We start from the raw sequence: 20,328 nt of genomic DNA, 5'->3' as shown, positions 1-20,328 counted from the left end.
AATATTTTTTTCCTTACTTAGTTGAGCAGTTCTTAATAGCCATAATCTGTATTAGAACATTACTCAAATATTCACTATTCACTGTATACCTGTAACTCTACCTCTTCACTACTTTACTTTAACTGATGCTCTCAAACACTTTATTAAGAGACAAGAAATTCAAGTAAATAACTCTTGATGAGTTCAGCACAGCTGTTAACTGAAAAGCTGAATTCCAGGTGACTCTACTTCATAAGGTTGACTGAAAAAGAAAATTCAGACAAGATGTGCAAAACTGTCTAATCTAAGCAAGAGATGCAACATTTTTGTTTACTAAATAATTCCATATGTATTTCTTCATAGTTCAGATGACTTTATTATTAAACTACAGTGTAGAACATTTTTAAATAATGAAAAAACGCTGAATTTAAGGTGTGTCCAAACTTTTGACTTTGTAGTCTGTGGCAGAAATCACATCCGCATTCAATGCAGGAGACACATCCACATATATGCTGCAAACCATTACAGCATTCCTTAGCTTCCATGGCAAATGGTAAAAGTCATGAGACAAGATAACAGATCCTGTCTCATCCTTTTTTACATGTCAATATACATCAAATCTTTCAGAGCATATCTATCTCTCTCTCTAGATTAAGATCTATTTCTCTCTCTGCCTGTAAATATATTCATATAAATCTCTCTCTCTCTTCTCCACCTCTGTCTCTATCTCTCTCTCATTCTTTTTCACATTCCATCTCTCTTACTCTTGTTCTCTCTCTCTTTCTCATTCTCTTTCACATTCTCTCTCTCTTACTCTCTTGTTCTCTCTCTCATTCTTTCACATTCTCTCTGTCTTTCATTCTCTCTCTTTCTCTCTTTCTCCCTCTCATTCTCTTTGCTTCCGTCTCTCTCTCATACTCTCTCTCTCTCTCTGTCTCTCTCTGTCTGTTATTCTCTTCCTCTCATTCTCTTTCACCTTCTCTCTCTTTCACTCTTTCATTCTCTCTCTTTCTTATTGTCTTTCACACTCTCTATCTCACTGCCTCTTTCTCTCCGTCTCTCTCTCCCTTTCATTCTCTCTCTTTCTCTCTCTCTCCCTCTCATTCTCTTTGCCTCCGTCTCTCTCTCATACGTCTGTTATTCTCTCCCTCTCATACTGTCTCATTCTTTCTCTCTCTTTCTCTCTCTCTCCCTCTCATTCTCTTTGCCTCCGTCTCTCTCTCATACGTCTGTTATTCTCTCCCTCTCATTCTCTTTCTCATTCTTTCCCTCTCTTTCTCTCTCTCGCCCTCTCATTCTCTTTACCTCCGTCTCTCTCTCATACCCTCTCTCTGTCTGTCTCTCCCTGTCACTCTTTCGTTCTCTCTTTCTTATTGTCTTTCACACTCTCTATCTCACTGCCTCTTTCTCTCCATCTCTCTCTCCCTTTCATTCTCTCTCTTTCTCTCTCTCTTTCCTCATTCTCTTCACCTCCCTCTCATACTCTCTCATTCTTTCTCTCTCTTTCTCTCTCTCTCCCTCTCATTCTCTTTGCCTCCGTCTCTCTCTCATACGTTATTCTCTCCCTCTCATTCTCTTTCTCATTCTTTCCCTCTCTTTCTCTCTCTCGCCCTCTCATTCTCTTTCCCTCCATCTCTCTCTCATACTCTCTCTCTGTCTGTCTCTATCCGTCTGTTATTCTCTTCCTCTCATTCTCTTTCACCTTCCCTCGCTTTCACTCTTTCATTCTCTCTTTCTTATTGTCTTTCACACTCTCTATCTCACTGCCTCTTTCTGTCTCTCTCTCCCTTTCATTCTCTCTCTTTCTCTCTCTCTCTCTCATTCTCTTTGCCTCTGTCTCTCTCTCATACGTGTTATTCTCTCCCTCTCAAACTCTCTCATTCTTTCCCTCTCTTTCTCTCTCTCTCTCTCTCTCTCCCTCTCATTCTCTTTCCCTCCGTCTCTCTCTCATACTCTCTCTCTCTGTCTGTCTCTCTCCGTCTGTTTTTCTCTTCCTCTCATTCTCTTTCACCTTCTCTCTCTTTCACTCTTTCGTTCTCTTTCTTATTGTCTTTCACACTCTCTATCTCCCTGCCTCTTTCTCTCCGTCTCTCTTTCTCCCTCTCTCATTCTCTCTATTACTCTTGCATACTCTATATGTATCTGTCTCTCTCATTCTCTCACTCTTTCTCTATCACTCTCATTCTCATATCACTCGCTCCCTTATTCTCTCTCATTATTTCTCTGTCTCTCTCTCATTCTCTGTGTGTCTCTCTCTCTCTCTCTCTCTCTCTCTCTGTGTAATGGTTGTATTGTATGTGTATCAGTGAGAGGACACACACTCTGTATCAGTGTCTGTATCTCTGCTATTCTAATCAGTGAGTCATTGAGGATAAATGAAGTGTGTGAGATCACGCCGCTCCGCAGTGTTTGTGGTTGGTGAGCGGCAGCCGGCCGGTCATCTCCGCTGCAGTGTGTTATTACGGAGTGTGAGCAGCGACAGGAGCCACTGTGCTCACTCTGCTAAAGTACAGGGCAGCTATCGCACTGTTTAATTCACCATCACTGCACTGCACTGCGCTTTAACCCTTACACAGGCTGCATCTGGATCTATCTGTTATATATATATACATAGCTACGTTCAGATTATATTACATAATACTGTGATTAAAATGTACATACCAGTGTAGAATTAATCACATATTTGCTCACAGCATATGTTCTGAATAACATTTACATTTCATTTACATTCTATATGGACAAGCTGTGGTCTGTGGTAGAGCAAGGTAGAATAAGAGTATGAGTAAGGGAGATTGAGGTAGAGAGGTACAGTGAGGTCGAGAGGGGTACAATGAGGTAGAGTGTGGGAGATTGAGGTAGAGAAAGAGATACCATGAGGTAGAGGATGGGAGATTGAGGTAGAGGTACAGTGAGGTCGAGAGGGGTACAATGAGGTAGAGTGTGGGAGATTGAGGTAGAGAAAGAGATACCATGAGGTAGAGGATGGGAGATTGAGGTAGAGGTACAGTGAGGGAGAATGAGGTAGAGCATGGGAGATTGAGGTAGAGAGAGAGATACCATGAGGTAGAGGATGGGAGATTGAGGTAGAGAGAGAGATACCATGAGGTAGAGGATGGGAGATTGAGGTAGAGAGAGAGATACCATGAGGTAGAGGATGGGAGATTGAGGTAGAGAGAGAGATACCATGAGGTAGAGGATGGGAGATTGAGGTAGAGAGAGAGATACCATGAGGTAGAGGATGGGAGATTGAGGTAGAGGTACAGTGAGGGAGAATGAGGTAGAGCATGGGAGATTGAGGTAGAGAGAGAGATACCATGAGGTAGAGGATGGGAGATTGAGGTAGAGAGAGAGATACCATGAGGTAGAGGATGGGAGATTGAGGTAGAGAGAGAGATACCATGAGGTAGAGGATGGGAGATTGAGGTAGAGGTACAGTGAGGGAGAATGAGGTAGAGCATGGGAGATTGAGGTAGAGAGAGAGATACCATGAGGTAGAGGATGGGAGATTGAGGTAGAGAGAGAGATACCATGAGGTAGAGGATGGGAGATTGAGGTAGAGGGAGAGATACCATGAGGTAGAGGATGGGAGATAGGTAGAGGTACAGTGAGGGAAAATGAGGTAGAGGATAGGAGACTGAGGTAGAGAGAGAAATATTCCTTCATCCATGTGAATATGTCTGAGAGGAACTGTGAGTACAGTGGTTGGTGTGGTGCAGTGGATAACACCACCACCTGCCAGTGAGCTGCCATGTGGGAGACTGGGGTTCCATTCCTGGTCTTGGTGACTGAATGCTGTGTTACACCAATAAGAGTCCTTGGGCTAGACTCCTAAAACTACATTTACTCGCCTCTGTAACTGAAATAACCTTGTAACCAGTTTAGTGAAGAGGAATGGTCCAGAATTCCTCCTGACTGTTGTTCAGGTCTGATCTGCAACTACAGGAAACATTTGGTCGAGGTTTTTGCTGCCAAAGGAGGATCAACCAGTTATTAAATCCAAAGATTTACATACTTTTTCCCCCCTCATAGTGAACGTTAACATGTTGTGTTCAATAAAACCACGCAAACATATCATTTATTATGTGGTATTAGTTTAAGGTACATTCCAGGATTTTGGTACATTTCAGGGGTGGTCACTTCTGAAAATTTGATCTTCAATTTGATCATTTTTAGTTCATATATTTATTAAATACAGGTAATAGACTATCAAAAAGCTTGATTCGTCAAGCTCAGGTATCAAAGCAGTTTTTTAAATTAGATTATGCGATATATTTGGTAACTTGGTAACAGTAACAGGGTTGCGAGTAACAGGGTTGCAAATCTAGGCTAAATTGTGGTTTACCCCAGGAGGAGATGCTAACTGTAAAATTTAGCTATGTACACAAGATCAAGGACAAACATGGTTATATAAGTATATAAAGTAAATGTTGACTCTACTCATTATTAGTCTTACAATATGAGTAACAGGGTTGCGTTCACTGAGTGACACACACAACTTGGACAAACATATTTGGAAGAAAAAATTCAAATTGTTAGAGCACTTACTCTTGGTCTTGCCATGTGGGCAGAACATGTGTAATAAAATGTTAAATAAAGTGTTCACAGGCTTTCTTGAAGCACCGTTCTCACACACTCAAAGACTGTGTGGATTAAAAAGGTTCTTCCAAAGAATTTCAGCGCTTGATTCAATGAAGCTCCGAGCGAGAAATAATTAATCAAAATCTAAGACGAGGCGTTTCAAGGCGAACGAGCCCTGAGGGACGGCTGGTTAATGCCATGCGGTGTTGGTGCTTATCCTGTTTAAATGCTGCCAAAACCAACACCCCAGCACAAGCGGCTACAGTGTTTCTACACACAGCACGCATTCTCATTTGTAACACTGATTAAAACAGAGCAAAAAAGTTTTGTGGCCATTTTTCCCTGCAAACTGTCTTTTTTTCCCAGGCAAATATACGGCATAATAGAATAATGTGCTGAAAAATACCCAGGAAGTATGAATTATATATACACACCAGTCCCCTGCGCCCAAGACAAGGTCTAGCCTCAAACAGCATGGTAATATTTTACCAGGTTATTTTTCCACATGCGCTGGAGAGTAATTCTCTACTTATTAGCACACAATGGAGGGGAAATTCTGCTCCTGTACATTCAGACTCACATTATGGAGAGTACAAAGCTGCTTTTTCTCTTTTAATATCACTATTAATACTGTATTCCTATTGGCTGATACTGATATGAGTCTGATATATTCTTTAAACACTGATTTGGGCATCAATATTAATGGGAATTGGTATCAGAGCTGAAAATATCAGAACATTCTGGAGGAAATTGGGGAAAAAAGAAGAATCAGTACGGTATATCAGCATTACAGGGTAACACTTTATAATACTGTTTCATAGTTAATAGGTAACTAAGCAGGAACTAAGTAATAGTGCTGCATTAACACCTAAATCTCTTCTACATTACATTAATGAATTAATTAATATCATTTTTCTGTACCACTTTAAAATAAGACTACCTTTATAAAGGGTTTATAAATGGTTTAGTTTATTAATGGATACTAATTAGGTTGTAAATGCCTTAAAAATCATTGATAATCAGTTATAACACATACATAGAAATGTACATAGACCTGTTGTTTGCCAAATAGTGGACCCAGAGCCACATAACTGATTATTAATGATTTGTAAGGCATTTACAACCTAATAAGTAACCAATAATTAACTAATGGTAAACCATTTATAAACCCTTTATAAAGGTAGTCTATTTTAAAGTGGTACCAATTTTTCTTCCAAAAACGGGGGTTAAGCAGACTAAAACACACTGTATTATTTAGCTATATGTTGCTAATATTTGGAAGATACTGAGGAAAATAAGGCATTTAAGGTTACTACTACAAATGGTGTCACTGGCTTTAAATATGCCTTTAATATCACCAATAATCAAATTATTGTTTGAGTACATTGATTTTAATCCATAGTTCCCCAGGCGGCATGTAAGGATTTCGGCTGAATCGTTATTGTTGATTTGAGCAGTAAAAGGAGACATAATTAGTAAGTAGTTCTCTAGGAAATATATAAGCCTCAGTAATTAATGTGAAGTTACTAATAATAGGAGTAAATAACTACTATAATCATTAGTTCAGTACTATTTACTAAGTAATTACTCAGTACTTCCTGTTAGTTAATAGAACAGATTTAGGTGTTAATGCAGCACTATTACTTAGTCCCTGCTTAGTTACCTATTAACTATGTTTGATTCTGTCAGAATTTGTTTGCACTGAAGAGGCAAGAGCATTAGTAAAAGTCAGGATGTTAGATGGTCACCAACCCACCTAATTCCCAACTCCTTAACTCTTTAGCTCTTTCAAAAATACTGGATGGAGCGCCATCAAACATTCCAGTATTTCCAGTAATTCAAAGTGCTTAACAAGAGAAATAAAAGCATTAAAACAGTTAAAACTAAAAGAACAATTCTATAAATTAAGAATAAAGTGAATTAAAAAGAAAAATAAGGATTGAAGAAGATTAATACAAAATAAAGTACAATATAAGTAATAAAGGCACTTAAAATCTTTAAACTTTAAATTTTCTCAAAAATTGTCAGTGTTCCTTATAATACTGAATGACTTCTACCAGTCAATTTGTGAGGAGCAGTAAAGCCACTATATAGGACGATAAAAGTCTTATAAAGAAGCTTCAGTATTAGCATTAGCTGCTAACAGCGCTAAGTGCTAGCTCTTTCGTCAATTAAAGGTGAGTAATACTAGACTGTAGCCTGCTGGTAACCCCTGGCTAGCACTGATGGAGCAACATTAGCATGAGCCACTAACCACACTAACGGCTACCTCCTTCACCATTCAAAGGCGAGTATACCGGACTGTAGTCTGCATGTTTATTGTGTTAAAATAAGCTACGTGGGACAAAATGCTATCTAATATCGCCCTGGTTTACCAGAACACTCAGGGTTCTTCAGTGTAGCACTGTCGGGCAGCATTAGCTGCTAACTAAGCTTATTGCATCTAAGCTTACTGTACATAAAAAGAAGTGCTTTACCCAAATAAATGGTTTTCAGGAGATACATTTGTGAAGATTGACATCCAGCCCTTGTTTGACTTTAAAATAAAGTTGTTCTAAGAATTACAGTTTTGTTTACTTAACTTAGCTTAGCTTAACGATCTGCTGAATTCGAAGGGAAACATGGCGACACCCCTGTTCCTTACTAGTGTCATTTAATGTGCTTTAAAATTTCGGTGAGCCTCATGTATGAAAATGCGGTAATATTGACCTGGACCCACACATAGCAGCGAGTGGTTAGAGGGCTGATTTGCATATTGCAGGCCGGTGTGATATCAGTAATTCAGAAGCTAATTGTGTGACGTTTAACACGCAGCTCCTCTGTGAGGATCATACTCCAGTGATCTGCAGGGGGGCATTAAACGCCTCTCTGCTCCTTCATTACCAGCCCATCGACAGGGACGGGGCCGCCACTGCGCCTCACTCATCCGTGAGATAAACTCCACTCAGCAGGGGTGTGTGTGTGTGTGTGTGTGTGTGTGAGAGAGAGTGTGTGACCTTTCTGTGTAAAGTCCACACGTGATCTGAAAGGAAAGGGCATGGTAAGGAGATCATTACAATGGTATCATGATCATTACTGTAATGAGAGCAGAGTAGAGGTTATGTGGACGTTTGCAGAACGTTGTGAAAATGTAATGTGGGAAGATCATATTATATCAGCCTCTGTTACCCTTTACAACATCACTCCAACACAACCTGGAGAATGCTTCTAGTTCGCTGTTCGAATCCCGGTCATGCAGCTTGCAATCAGCTGCCAGAGCCCTGAGAGAGCACAATGGGTCTTGCTCTCTCTCTGGGTGGGTACAGTAGATGGCGCTCTTTCCCCTCATCACTCCTAGGGTGATTGATGTTGATCAGCACAAGGCTGCATCTGTGAGCTGATGTATCAGAACCGAGTCTCTGCTCTTTCCTCCGAGTGCGCTGTGATGAGTACAGAAAGAGGTGGAGTCTGTCTTCATGTGTCATTGTTTTTGCAATAATTATTTTAGTTTATATTGTGATTACTCTGCATATTCTGTATTATTCACTCATTTTAGACTTTTTTGTATTTTGTTAATGCCTATATGCATAATTAGAATTGATTTATTACGTTTAATAAAATACATCATTAAACAGTCTTACAAATCAGTTGTAATTAAAGGCATTTTTCTTTTTTTGTACATTTTAATATATGATATATTTAATATACAGCTCTAGAAAATGAAGAGACCTCTTCAGTTTCTAAATCATGATTTTCTATTTATAGTCATATCTTTGAGTAAAAAAAAAAAGTTTTATTCTATAAACTACGGACAACATTTCTCACAAATTCCAAAAGAAAAATATTGTCATTTAGAACATTTATTTGCAAAAAAAAAAAGGAGAAATGGCTGAAATAACAAAAAAGATGCCGAGCTTTCAGACCTCAAATAATGCAAAGAAAACAAGTTTATATTCTTAAAGTTTTGGTGGAATAACCCTGGTTTTCAATCACAGTTTTCATGCATCTTGGCATCATGTTCTCCTCCACCAGTCTTACACACTGCTTTTGGATACCTTTATGTCTTTACTCCTGGTGCAAAAATTCAAGCAGTTCAGCTTGGTCTGTTGGCTTGTGATCATCCATCTTCCTCTTGATTATATTATAGAGGTTTTCAATTCAGTGAAACCAAAGAAACATGATTTTTAAGAGTTCTCTTATTTTTCTCAGAGCTGTATATGTCAAAATTCTATACTAAATATTGCAACGTCAGTTTTTTTTTAACTAGAAGAATATAAGACCTGAATAACAGTGGTGATATTTATTTCTTTTTGCCTTTGACTGGCTTCTGCATCATGCATGTTGTATTGGGACCCACTATTAAGGGTCTTAAGCGTTCCCCCTTTGGCAGAATGTTTATTCATCAGCGTGAGGAGTGTTCAGTACACTTAAGTGCTGCGCGGGATCATTTAAAACCTCTTACTGGAACGGGCCCAGAGCCACTTAGTGGCTTAATCAGTCAGACGAAATGGTAAAACAGGTGTAATTGACAGCATGATCCGTCATAATCCTCCCCGATCTCATCAGAGGTAATTGGCTTGAAAGGTTGCTCACGCGTCAGATTTGGTTCATAATGATGATTGGCTCAGATTAGCGGCGTTGATGAAATTGGTGGGGGTAATCAGTGGGTTGTCTTTATTTCCCTCCCTTAGTCTGTTTTTTTTTGCATTATAGAGGCAGCCATTTGTCTGCGAATACGTTTTCTAGCTTAAAATTCATTGTTCCAACCAGTGTATTTCTGTTTTTGAGAGCGCGGCGGGGCTGGAATTCTATTCTTTCTCCATTATTGAAGAGTAATTGCACTGTTGTAATTATAAACTCTAATTAGCTTGGCAGGGTGGCGTTATTTTGATAGGGGCTTTAAATATAAGTGATGGGACTGGATGAGCAGTCTAGCTCAACTCATTATTTGTCCCTAATTGAATAACTCAAATAAATATTAAATGCACGGCATAAACATGTATCTAAATGACAAATGGAAGTTATAGCTATGGAACGGAGTGTGCAGCTTTCAGCCTGCAGCAGTGCATTAGAGCACAGTGCTCCTGCCAATGGATTACACACACTCTCTCTCACACACACACACACAAACTCTCATATTTCCAATGAAGAAAAAAACTATAATAGTGCGTACACTCTCATACAGGTTATTTTTTAGCTCCATTGATTGATTTGTTTTGACTATTTTAATTTTTACACAAGCTATCATTTTTTATAATTTTACCAGTACTATGGAGCATCATATTTACCCTTGTGAAAAGGAAAAGGAAATGTACTTAAGAGCATTAAAAGTGTGTTCAAATTAGGTAAAGAATACTAAAAGTACATTCTCAATTTAATATACTTACAATAAATATACCTTCTCTCTATTTCCAATTTCCAAAAATATGTATTTTAAGCAACTTAAGCATTTTAAATTAAACATAGTGCTGAAAAAATATATATAAATATAAAATATAAATATTTATATATATGTATGTGTGTCTTGGCATTAAATACTGCTTAATGTGCACTTTAGTGTATTTTTTTTCCAGTAGCATTAAAGTGTACACAATATGTGCATCAATACGCAAAGTAGTACATTTACAATATACTTTAAGTGTATTAAAAATTATATAAAAAAACCACGTACTTAAATCTGCTTAAGTTTGCTGAAGACATATATGAAATATATGAAATGTTCCAAAAGATTACATTTAGTATGTAATTAAGTATGCTTTACAACAATGTTAGAAGTATGTACTTTTCCATGTTAAGTACACTTTTACAAAAAAATATACTAAAATGAACTTTTCTATAATTTACTACAATGGATATATATTTATTGAGAAAGTTATCAAAAGTATCCACATACACATTCATTACTCTATAGGTAGAAGTAGATTCTGAAGTACCAAAACTCATGTTTTTTACCCTTAAAGTAAAAGTGTAAAAGTGCTGCTTTCAAAACTACTTAAAGTATAAAAGTTAAAGTAATGTAAGGAGAAAAAATAAAACCATTAATAAGTCCTATAGTGCACTACCCCCAACCCCCCCCCCCCCCCCCCACCCCACCCCAACCACAAAACACATTTTACTAAAAGCCATAATGACTATAATGTTCTATTATTAAAATGTTAATGTTGATAATATAATTTGGGATGCACTAGGCTGTTCCCTGTTTCAGCTGCATATATGCTGATAGTAAATGAATGTATTTTAGTAGAATAAAGTAAATATATTAAAGGAGTTTAGTTGGGCTGGAGTTTGTAAAGCTGGAGTTCTCTTGAGTCTCTGCACGGATCATCTTCATACTAGACTACATACGTCTGCTATGTTCTTGCTGGAGTGTGTGTGTGGGGGGGCGTGTGCAGGTGTGATGGATCACAGTATAAACCAATAGGGAGTCGGAATGGTTTATGTTTATACTTCTCTACATCCAATCACAATCACATTTACTCTATCTGGATGGAGGGATTTATCTGGATAGGGGTTTTATTGAACGATGAGAAGCCGAAATGAAAACGAGCTGAAATGAACAGGAGTAACGAGACTATTTTTTTAAATGTAAGGAGTAGAAAATTCAGATAATTGGGTGAAAATATAAGAAGTAGAAGTAAAAAGTTATCTGAAAAAAAATCTAAAATTAAGATTTTACGTAAGCAGATACATGAATAGGAATATCATTCATATTTCAGTCTCATTTTAGAAGAATTGGCCTTTATTTTCAATATACTTCTATTGTACCCAGATCAGAAAGCCTGAGCGCAGTGCAGCCATGCTGCAGCCCCCCTGGAATGTTAAGGGTCTTGCTCATGTGCACAACATTGACATGTTTTGGTAGAATAGACAGAATGAACAGATAAGAAGACACATACTCTGACATATCACATGACACACCACATGCCAGAATATCAACACTGTGAGGCAACACTGCATCACTATTTTATATCCTGCTATCCCATGACTTTTGACACATGCATGTACAGTATATCCATGTTTTAGTACACATACACAACCCCAGTAACGGTGGAAGAGTGAATAGGGAAGTCAGTCAGACATACAACATATAAAACACACTATGAAATGCTCATTTAAACAAAGTCAGATATATAATACATTAATCAAATTGTCACACAATGAAATATTGTATTTTTTACACTACAGGCGCACTTAAAATCATTTATTTCAGGTATTAAGGAGCAGTAAAGCATCTCCACTGAAGAACATAGTTATACAGGAGTTTCAGTTTAATTCTCCAGCACCAAGACTTGAGAAGTGTTAGCATTAGTCGCTAACCGCTAGCTCTTTCGCCATAACCCTGGCTAGCATTGCTGGAGCAGCATTAGCTGCTAACTGTGGTTAGCGCTAGCTCTTTGGCCATTCAGAGGCGATTATGTCGGACTGTAGCTTGCTGATAAGAATTAGCATTAGCCGCTAACCGTGATAAGCGATAACTTCAGAGGTGAAATGAGCTGGACCGCAGAGGGAAGAAGGCAAAGGGGTCAACAATGCTAATGAACACCTCTGGGAACTCCTTCCTTCAAGACTGTTGGAAAACTTTTCATTTCAGGTGGCCACCTCTTGAAGCTCATTGAGAGAATGATGCCAAGAGTGTGCAAAGCAGTAATCAGAGCAAAGGGGGGCTGTTTTGAAGAAACTAGAATATAAAACATGTTTTTTCAGTTATTTCACCTTTTTTTTTTTTGTTAAGTACATAAAACTCCACGTGTTCATTCATAGTTTTGATGCTTCAGTGAGAAATTTTTTGCATCACTGAGATAATTCAGGTCTGAAAGGGTATTTTGCTTAAAAATACATTTTATAGAAATACAGAGAAAGTATATTTAGCGTGTATTTTTTCTTAAAGTGTATTAAATCGAAAATGCCCTTTTAGTATTCTTTACATAATGTGAACATACTTTTAATGCTCTTAGGTATACCTCCTTTTCACAAGGTCACATGACATGCCACAAGCTGTCCCCTGAGGACAAACCTAGATAAAAATAAAAGTAGATTAAAGTATATTAAGCATTATTATGCTATAGTGCACTAAAGTTTACTTGTAGCCTCATTATTATTAATCAGTATATTTAAAGAGTGCTGAAATGGAACAACATTTTTTGTACTTATTATACTTTAATTACAGTATAAAAATATTACAAAAATCTTACTTAAATTGTGTTAAGTGTTCTTAACTGTACTAAAATGAAACTATTTTAAACATACTTACTGTAAGTAACATTTAAACATTTAAACTACTTCATGTGTAACCCCATATTTTAAATATGCTTACAGTAAAATTATAATACATTTAATAATGAGTATTACAACTGTATCACTATTACACACCGTGTATATTAGGAATGAATAAAGAATTGATGTTAAAATATATTTACATTAGAGGACCATTATGCTTCTTGTTCCCGTCTTCTTTAAGTAGCACACTTCTAGTATATTTCATTGAGTATAAAAATAAATATTGTATTATGCTGTACTACAATTTTTAGTGTGTTACAAATTTACTTAAAATTTTATAAATGTAGTAAATTTAAAAAAGTTACTAATACAATGCACTTTAAGTGAACTACTGTAACAGCTGTTTTTAACACACTTTGCTAAAAATGTGCAAACATATATTTGGAAATAAGTATTTTGGAATTTATACTGAATTACATTAAACTAAAATTTAACTTTATAGTAGTCTATTTTTTAAATACACTATATTGCACTTTTTAAAAAGTATGATCAAAGTTTACTTTCAAACAATTGATGAAAGCATAATATTAATGTACTTTTAATATATTTTAAGTAAGTACATAAATCTGTTAGTATATTTACAGCATAGTGCAATGTATATTTTATTTTCACCAGGGACACTTCATCATTAATTTATAAATCAGTACAGTGTAATAAATTATATACTTTTTGCACACCCACATTTATAATCTTGCTTGCAGTACGGCAATATATTGCAGTGTATTGAATCATAAAGCCTCATATTTTGATACATATTGTATTGCCAGGTTCTGTCCGGTCCCACAGCCCTATTGTTTGGTAATATAATGTTATAATAACAACAGTGAGCCTGGCAGCATCTCAATACCCCACACATCTGAGATCTCATCAGCTGATACTCAGTAGTAGCACAATGCAGTGTTTGTGGGCTGAAGCTTTCCAGACTTTTCCTCTTTTCCACAATGGAATTTAATAACAGATGGCAGACTTGGACGGCTGCGGGTTTTCCGGCGGCGGAGCTGCAAAAAGCTTTTTCATGTATTAAAGTGATCAGAGCTGACATTAAAATCACAGTGTATCTTCAGCACGACGGGAAGTTGTGCTAATTGGACGTGATAACGTTTGATTAGTAGAATTTAAGGTGTGCGATGTGGTGCTCCTGGAGAGAGCTTTGGGATTTCTAATGCTTAAAGTGCTCTCGCTCGCTCTCATCTTCTGCCAAGACTAATGTCTATTGTTTTTTCCACTGTTTAAAAAAATAAAAAAATAAATAAATAAATAAATAAATAAATAAATGTCATCAGCAATAGACTTTTCACTTCTGATGCAGCTGTCAGCGGTTTGTCAGGTAAACTGCTGCTTTTCTGTTTTTCCTGACAGTATTACTCCCTCACTTCAGACAGACTGGAGATGTGGAGTTAACTTCTGTCTACTGATGCAAAAGTTTGACAGCTTTGAATACAAAAAAAAGGCTAATCTTCTAATCTTAAATTTTAAAATGTCTTTAAGTTACTGCTGTCACTTTTACATACAGTACATTCAATTCACATCATGCAATAATATGCAATAATGTAAAAGTGCTCATGACACAATGAATTACATCAATTGTATTCTGACTGGTTAGAATCTGCACTTTTTAACTTTTAGACTTTTAGTCAAAAATGTAGATATGTCAACTGACTAAAAATCGATTTTAAATTAGAATCAAGATCATTACAACATAATTATTTGATTAATTACGATTTTGGGAGGGAGACAAATCTAATATTTTAACGTTTGAAGTTTTTATTATAACATATTGATAAATCTTGGACACAGAATTGAGAAAGAGTAAGAAGAGGAGGGAGGTGTGAGAGAGATTTAATCCATATTTCAGCATGAATAAAAAAAAAAAGGAATCTACCTTCTGAACTCAACAGTGGTGACATTTACTTTGCAAAAAAATTAAAAAATACAAATACAAATATACTACCAGGCTATTTAAAAAAATATATATATGAGAGGAAGTTGGGACCACTTGAAAATGATTAGCTACCTATCTAGCTAGCTAACTAGATAGCTAGCTAGATAGATAGATAGATAGATAGATAGATAGATAGATAGATAGATAGATAGATAGATAGATAGATAGATAGATAGATAGATCCATAGAATATAGATAGATAGAAACCACATACATTGCTAAATTACCAATATATAACCAGGCTACGTAAAAAAAAAAAGTTAATTATGGGTGGAATTTGGGTCCACTTGAAAATGATTACATAGCTAGCTAGCTAGCTAGCTAGCTTGCTAGCTAGCTAGCTAGCTAGATAGATAGATAGATAGATAGATAGATAGATAGATAGATAGATAGATAGATAGATAGATAGATAGATAGATAGACAGACAGATAACTCCACAAACCACATACATTGCTAAATTACCTATATATCACCAGGCTATGTTAATAAAAAGTGAATTATGGGAGGAATTTGAGGCCAAACTTTGTACATTTCTAAAATTTCAGATTTTCCAGATTATTCACAAGCTAATATGGTAATGTTACTACAAAAACACAGATAAAAAATAAAACTTTTGGGTTTACAAACCGTTTGGGTTTTTACACTCTAAGTGTTAATTTAACAGTTTAAAATAACAGAAATAGAAATAGAAACATAAATGAAGGAAATAAAAGAATGAGTAAGTGTGTGTGTGTGTGTGTGTCTGTGAGAGAGAGAGAGAGAGAGAGAGAGAGAGAAAAGACAGATTAAGAAAAAGAGGTGGGAGGGGTTAGAGAGTGAGATTTAATCCATATTTCAGTATAAATAAAAAGTAAACTTCTTTAACTCAACTGTAGCATGATTCAAGATTCAAGATAACACAAAGGCTACTTTAGATGAATATGGAAGTCTATCAGGGAGTCTATTTATTGAGTTAGCCGCTCGTTTTGGGGAATCCAATGAAGCAAGTGGGTGCTAGCCAGGTGCTAGGCTAAAAGCTAACCCTTCCAGAGCCAATGCGTTGCGTTTTCCTTAACTTGACGCTGATTGGTTTTAGAAAGAACATGCGTCTGACGTTGGTGTGTTGACAATTCAGCGGGTGGTTCATTCTGCAGGAAAGTCTTTCCAGGATCAGGATAAAATGAATGACCAGATTCATTTCGTCTCCATAGTAGTGCTGCTATTGTGTTTTTTATACCAGCAGCAGCAGCAACTTCAGGCACAGTACTCTAGGTTAGTTCAAATTCACCAAACAAAAGTTCTTGTCCTGAAGCAGCTTATCCACGGCTCATTTTTCCTGCTTTCCGCTTATTTTGAGAGGGAACTGACTGCAGCCTGCAGGAAGGCGGAGTTGGACATCCAGTGCGTCCAGCTCCGCCCACTTTGTTAGCGTCATGCCGTCTAGTCCCGCCCACTTTGTCAGCATCATGTCTTAGCTCCGCCTATGAACGTAAGTAAACAATGTACAGGGCAGTTAGGACTTTAAATATAATGTGCCGCGTCGTCCGGCTTAAATACTGTGTATACATTACAAGCTTGCGAGACTGACAAGGCGTGGCGTGGACAAAGTGGGTGGGACTGGACGCGCTGGACGTCCAACTCCGCCTTCCCGCAGGCTGCAGTCAGTAGTAGTTGGTTATTTTTCTTCTTCTGCTCTTTTTCTACGTCTGCTCAGCTTCCTGTAATTGGTCCGAAATTTCGAACCATCCAGAAAAGCGCTTTCACACTGTAGGAGAACCGGACCATGGTTCAGAAGATCTGGACCGAGACCACCTCTCTTGGTCGGACAAAAATCTGGTCCTTTGGTCCGGACCGTGGTTCCCGGCCCCTTTCACACCTGCTACTTTGGTTCGGACCAAACGAGGCAGGTGTGAAAGCACCCTTAAAAGCTACAACTAGATCAAGCTAAGTTCGGCTAGGATAGGCTAGGCCAAATCATGTGGTTGTGGGCTGTCTCTCACTGCTCTTAACCAGCCAATAAAAGCAGAGCTTTTACAACACAAGCCTGCCGTAAAAGACAATCAGCAGGTTTCATTGTGAAGCAAAATAACAGGGTGGTAAATAGTCTCGTAAAAAGACACTTCTGAGCTTTTTATCACCCTGAATAAATGAATAAATAAACGTTTGTTTTATTTCAATTAGTCTTCCATAATAGATTTGTTACGAGGATCCCTGTGTTGGACTTATTCCGTGAGCAGGTCTCGTCTATGGTCGTTAACAAGGCCTGGAGGAGAGTAATGAGTGCCTGGAAGCTCGAGTGAAACGCATCCAAATGCGCCGGCGCCCCGCGGCATGAGGTGGGTGGTACACAAGGTGCGGGGAATACACACGGCTCCTGTTGTTTAGCCACGCTACGGCGGCGATAAGCTCATAGCTTGACCTTTTTTTTCCAGCCTTCAAAGGGCTAGCAGCTCTGCTTTGATCAAGGCTGACTCACATAGGGGACCCGGTGGGTTAGCTCACCTGCTAGCTTTAGCATCGATCAGCGCTGGATTTCCTCACCGCCTGAATTCAGCCGAGACCCCATGAGGTGTAATCAGCAGCCTTGAACAATGCCAAAAACTCTGGAACTGTGGGTTTTTGGGGGGGATGATTTGATTTGGCTTGGAAGGCCCTGGATGTACCTGAGGTTGATGTAGGGCATGCTAATCTAGGGAGTAGTGCTGGGCGATATAGGAAAAATCAAATATCAAGATATGGAATTTTTTTTTTCATGATAACTATATATATATATCATGATATATCGCATTTAAGTATGTTTTCAGTTATTCTTCGAAAAACATGACAAAATAATATCATTGCTTACTTTTTTCCAACTTTATTTCAAAGCAATATATATGTATCAAATGAAAACAGACGAGGTAGATGCAGTAGCTCATTTTTTCTAAAGAACAATGCGTCTCCATTGTTCCGCTCTCATGAGTTTAAAGACTCAAAGACCATCACAAATGTTCTACTGATGAAACTGGCACTCATCAGGTTCGCACCAGGAAAAGAAGAGCAAAAGTTTCCTTTGTTGTACAGGATAAATTCATCAGAGTTACCAGCCTCAGAAAACACAAGTTAACAGAACTCCAGATAAGAGCCAATAATCTGTCAATTGCAGTTTACAAAAGATCATCCACTATAGTCCAGGGAGCTTCAGATAAAACAACAAGCTCTTTTCCGCTAGCTGTGTACCTGGGCTCTTCTACCAACCAACCTCGTGACGTCCCCAGTGCTGCACGGGCAAAATGGCGGCGCACTAGCGCAAACGTAACAAACATAAATATATTATAGTTTAGTGTGTAAACATTTTATATAAAAATAAATCCCCCCCAAATAAATTCCATTATATTTAATCCCTTAGAAAACTTGTACAAACTGAAATGTTCCATGTCCACTTTAAGCTGGAACCAGTATTGTGTCCCATGACTTTTGGCATGTCCCATTAAAGCTAAGGAGCACTGCACTGATCTCTGGGATTTGATATATTTGATTAGTTTCTAGTTCATATCCCAGCATTATATACCATTATGTAACAGTAAACCTATGATACAATCTTTCTGGTGTTTACAGTGTGTACAGTATGTATATATATATATATATATATATATATATATATATATATATATATATATAAGTATAAGTATATAGTATATATAAGTATATATACAGTATATATATATAAGTATATATACAGTATGTATATATATAGCTGACACTGTTTAAATAGCCTTTAATTAAGTACAAATACAAACAAAGGTTAGTACAAAGAGAATAATTAAATAAAGGGAAATTACAGAAATAAATCATACGGCACATAAAAATGAATAAAAGAATAATAAAAAAAGAATTAGATTATACTATATATTTCTATTCCTAGTCATACAGTGTCAGAAACAACAAAGGCAAGTCTAATTAACAGTATTCAGTTAAATACTGTGTGAGATAAATGTCTCGACTAATTGATGATACTAATGACTGAATCTTCCTTTTTGCAGCCCGAAACAGTACAGTTTATAATCCAGTACACTTCTTAATATTAAAGTGGGAAAAAAACTTATAGTTCAACAAAATGAGCCTTGTGTGTTTTTACTTTATGTATCTTAATACAATTCTGGGAAGCTGTCAACTTGCAGTTTTTGAGGCTGTAATGAACTCTAATGAACTTATCCTGTACAACAGAGGGAACTCTTGTTCTTCCTTTCCTGGTGTGGTCCTGATGAGGGCCAGTTTCATCATTATTGTGTCAAAATTCTTAAAATTTATCAGATTCACTGACCTTAATTTCTTAAATTAATTTTTATCTTTCTTTAGTTGAGCAGTTGTTGCTTCTCATAATCTGGATTAGAATATTACTCAAATATTCAGTATTCACTGTATACCTGTAACTCTACCTCTTCACTACTTTACAACTGATGCTCTCAAACACTTTATTAAGAGACAAGAAATTCAAGTAATTAACTCTTGATGAGTTCAGCACAGCTGTTAACTGAAAGCCTGAATTCCAGGTGACTGAGAAAATCCAGCCAAGATGTGCCAAGTTGTCTAATCTAAGCAAGAGCTAAAATATAAAAGCTATTCTGGTTTGCTTTACTTTTTTAAACTATTTACTAAATAATTCCATTTTTTTTTGATAGTTTGGATGCTATTGGTCTACCCAAAGCTAGTCTTTCTGTAATGTCTGGGCACAAGAACAGAAACATGTTGGCTGGTTGTTGTTCAGGTTCAGGTGATAACAGAATTGTATAGCTAAAATCTGTTTATACAAGTCATGTTTCACAGGTAAGAGAATGTATTGTTAGATGAGTTTTTCCCAAGAACTTGTATTGGTGTTCCAGACATCCCAAATTGCAAAAGTTGATTTCATGGAGGTTACCACCCCATACCCCCCCCCCCCCCCCCCCCCCAAAAAAAAAAAAAAAAAAACACACACCAAAGGATAACAAAATTTTCTTTTATATTAATTAATTTTATTAATTTAAATTAAATTAATTTATTTTTTAAATAAAATTTAGAGTATTCAGAGGTACAGTATCCTTCTTTTTGGAAGGCCCTGCCTCTGCTTTTCTTTTTTTTTTGGGAAAAAATGCCTTTATTTGACAAAAATTGACAGTTACAATATCACAAAAAATTTCACAACATCAAAAACATTTATCATATTACAATAATTATTAATATTGCCTCCGATATGATCTGCTTTCTCTCACTCACTGAACAAATCCCGTCCGGGAGGGGGGAAAACACTGCCCGCCCACACTAAAAACTGATTGGCTGTCTCACAGACTCTTTGCAGAGAACAGGCCAATCAGAACCCTCTCTGTTTTCTCTCTCTCCTTCCCACACTCGATTAGAGAATAAAAGTCTGTGGCCTGTGTGCGCGTTTGGGGCGCTCGTTCTGAATTCCGGGAGATTAAATGTGACTCGCGGGCATCAGGGAGCCACTACCGAAATGCGGGAGACTCCCGCAGCTTCAGGGAGACTTGGTTTGTCTGGTGTTCAGGGGCATCGCTAGCCCTTTTTTTTAAGGGAATCACATTTTGTTTGAATTTTTAAACAGAAGTTTGTCTCT

At 37.2% G+C, this 20,328-nt stretch overlaps 1 protein-coding gene across 2 annotated transcripts in view; it reads left to right on the top strand.

The window, feature by feature from the left end:
- csmd3a (CUB and Sushi multiple domains 3a) overlaps window positions 1–20,328 on the top strand; it is a 777,572-nt gene that overhangs the window by 38,575 nt on the left and 718,669 nt on the right. The gene's annotated exons all lie outside the window — the stretch shown is intronic.

This window comes from Astyanax mexicanus, chromosome 1 (assembly GCF_023375975.1).
Source record: "Astyanax mexicanus isolate ESR-SI-001 chromosome 1, AstMex3_surface, whole genome shotgun sequence".
In the NCBI taxonomy this organism is placed as follows: Eukaryota; Metazoa; Chordata; class Actinopteri; order Characiformes; family Acestrorhamphidae; genus Astyanax; species Astyanax mexicanus.
Note: the sequence above shows the minus strand (reverse complement) of the source record. Positions and strands in the feature narration are given on the sequence as shown.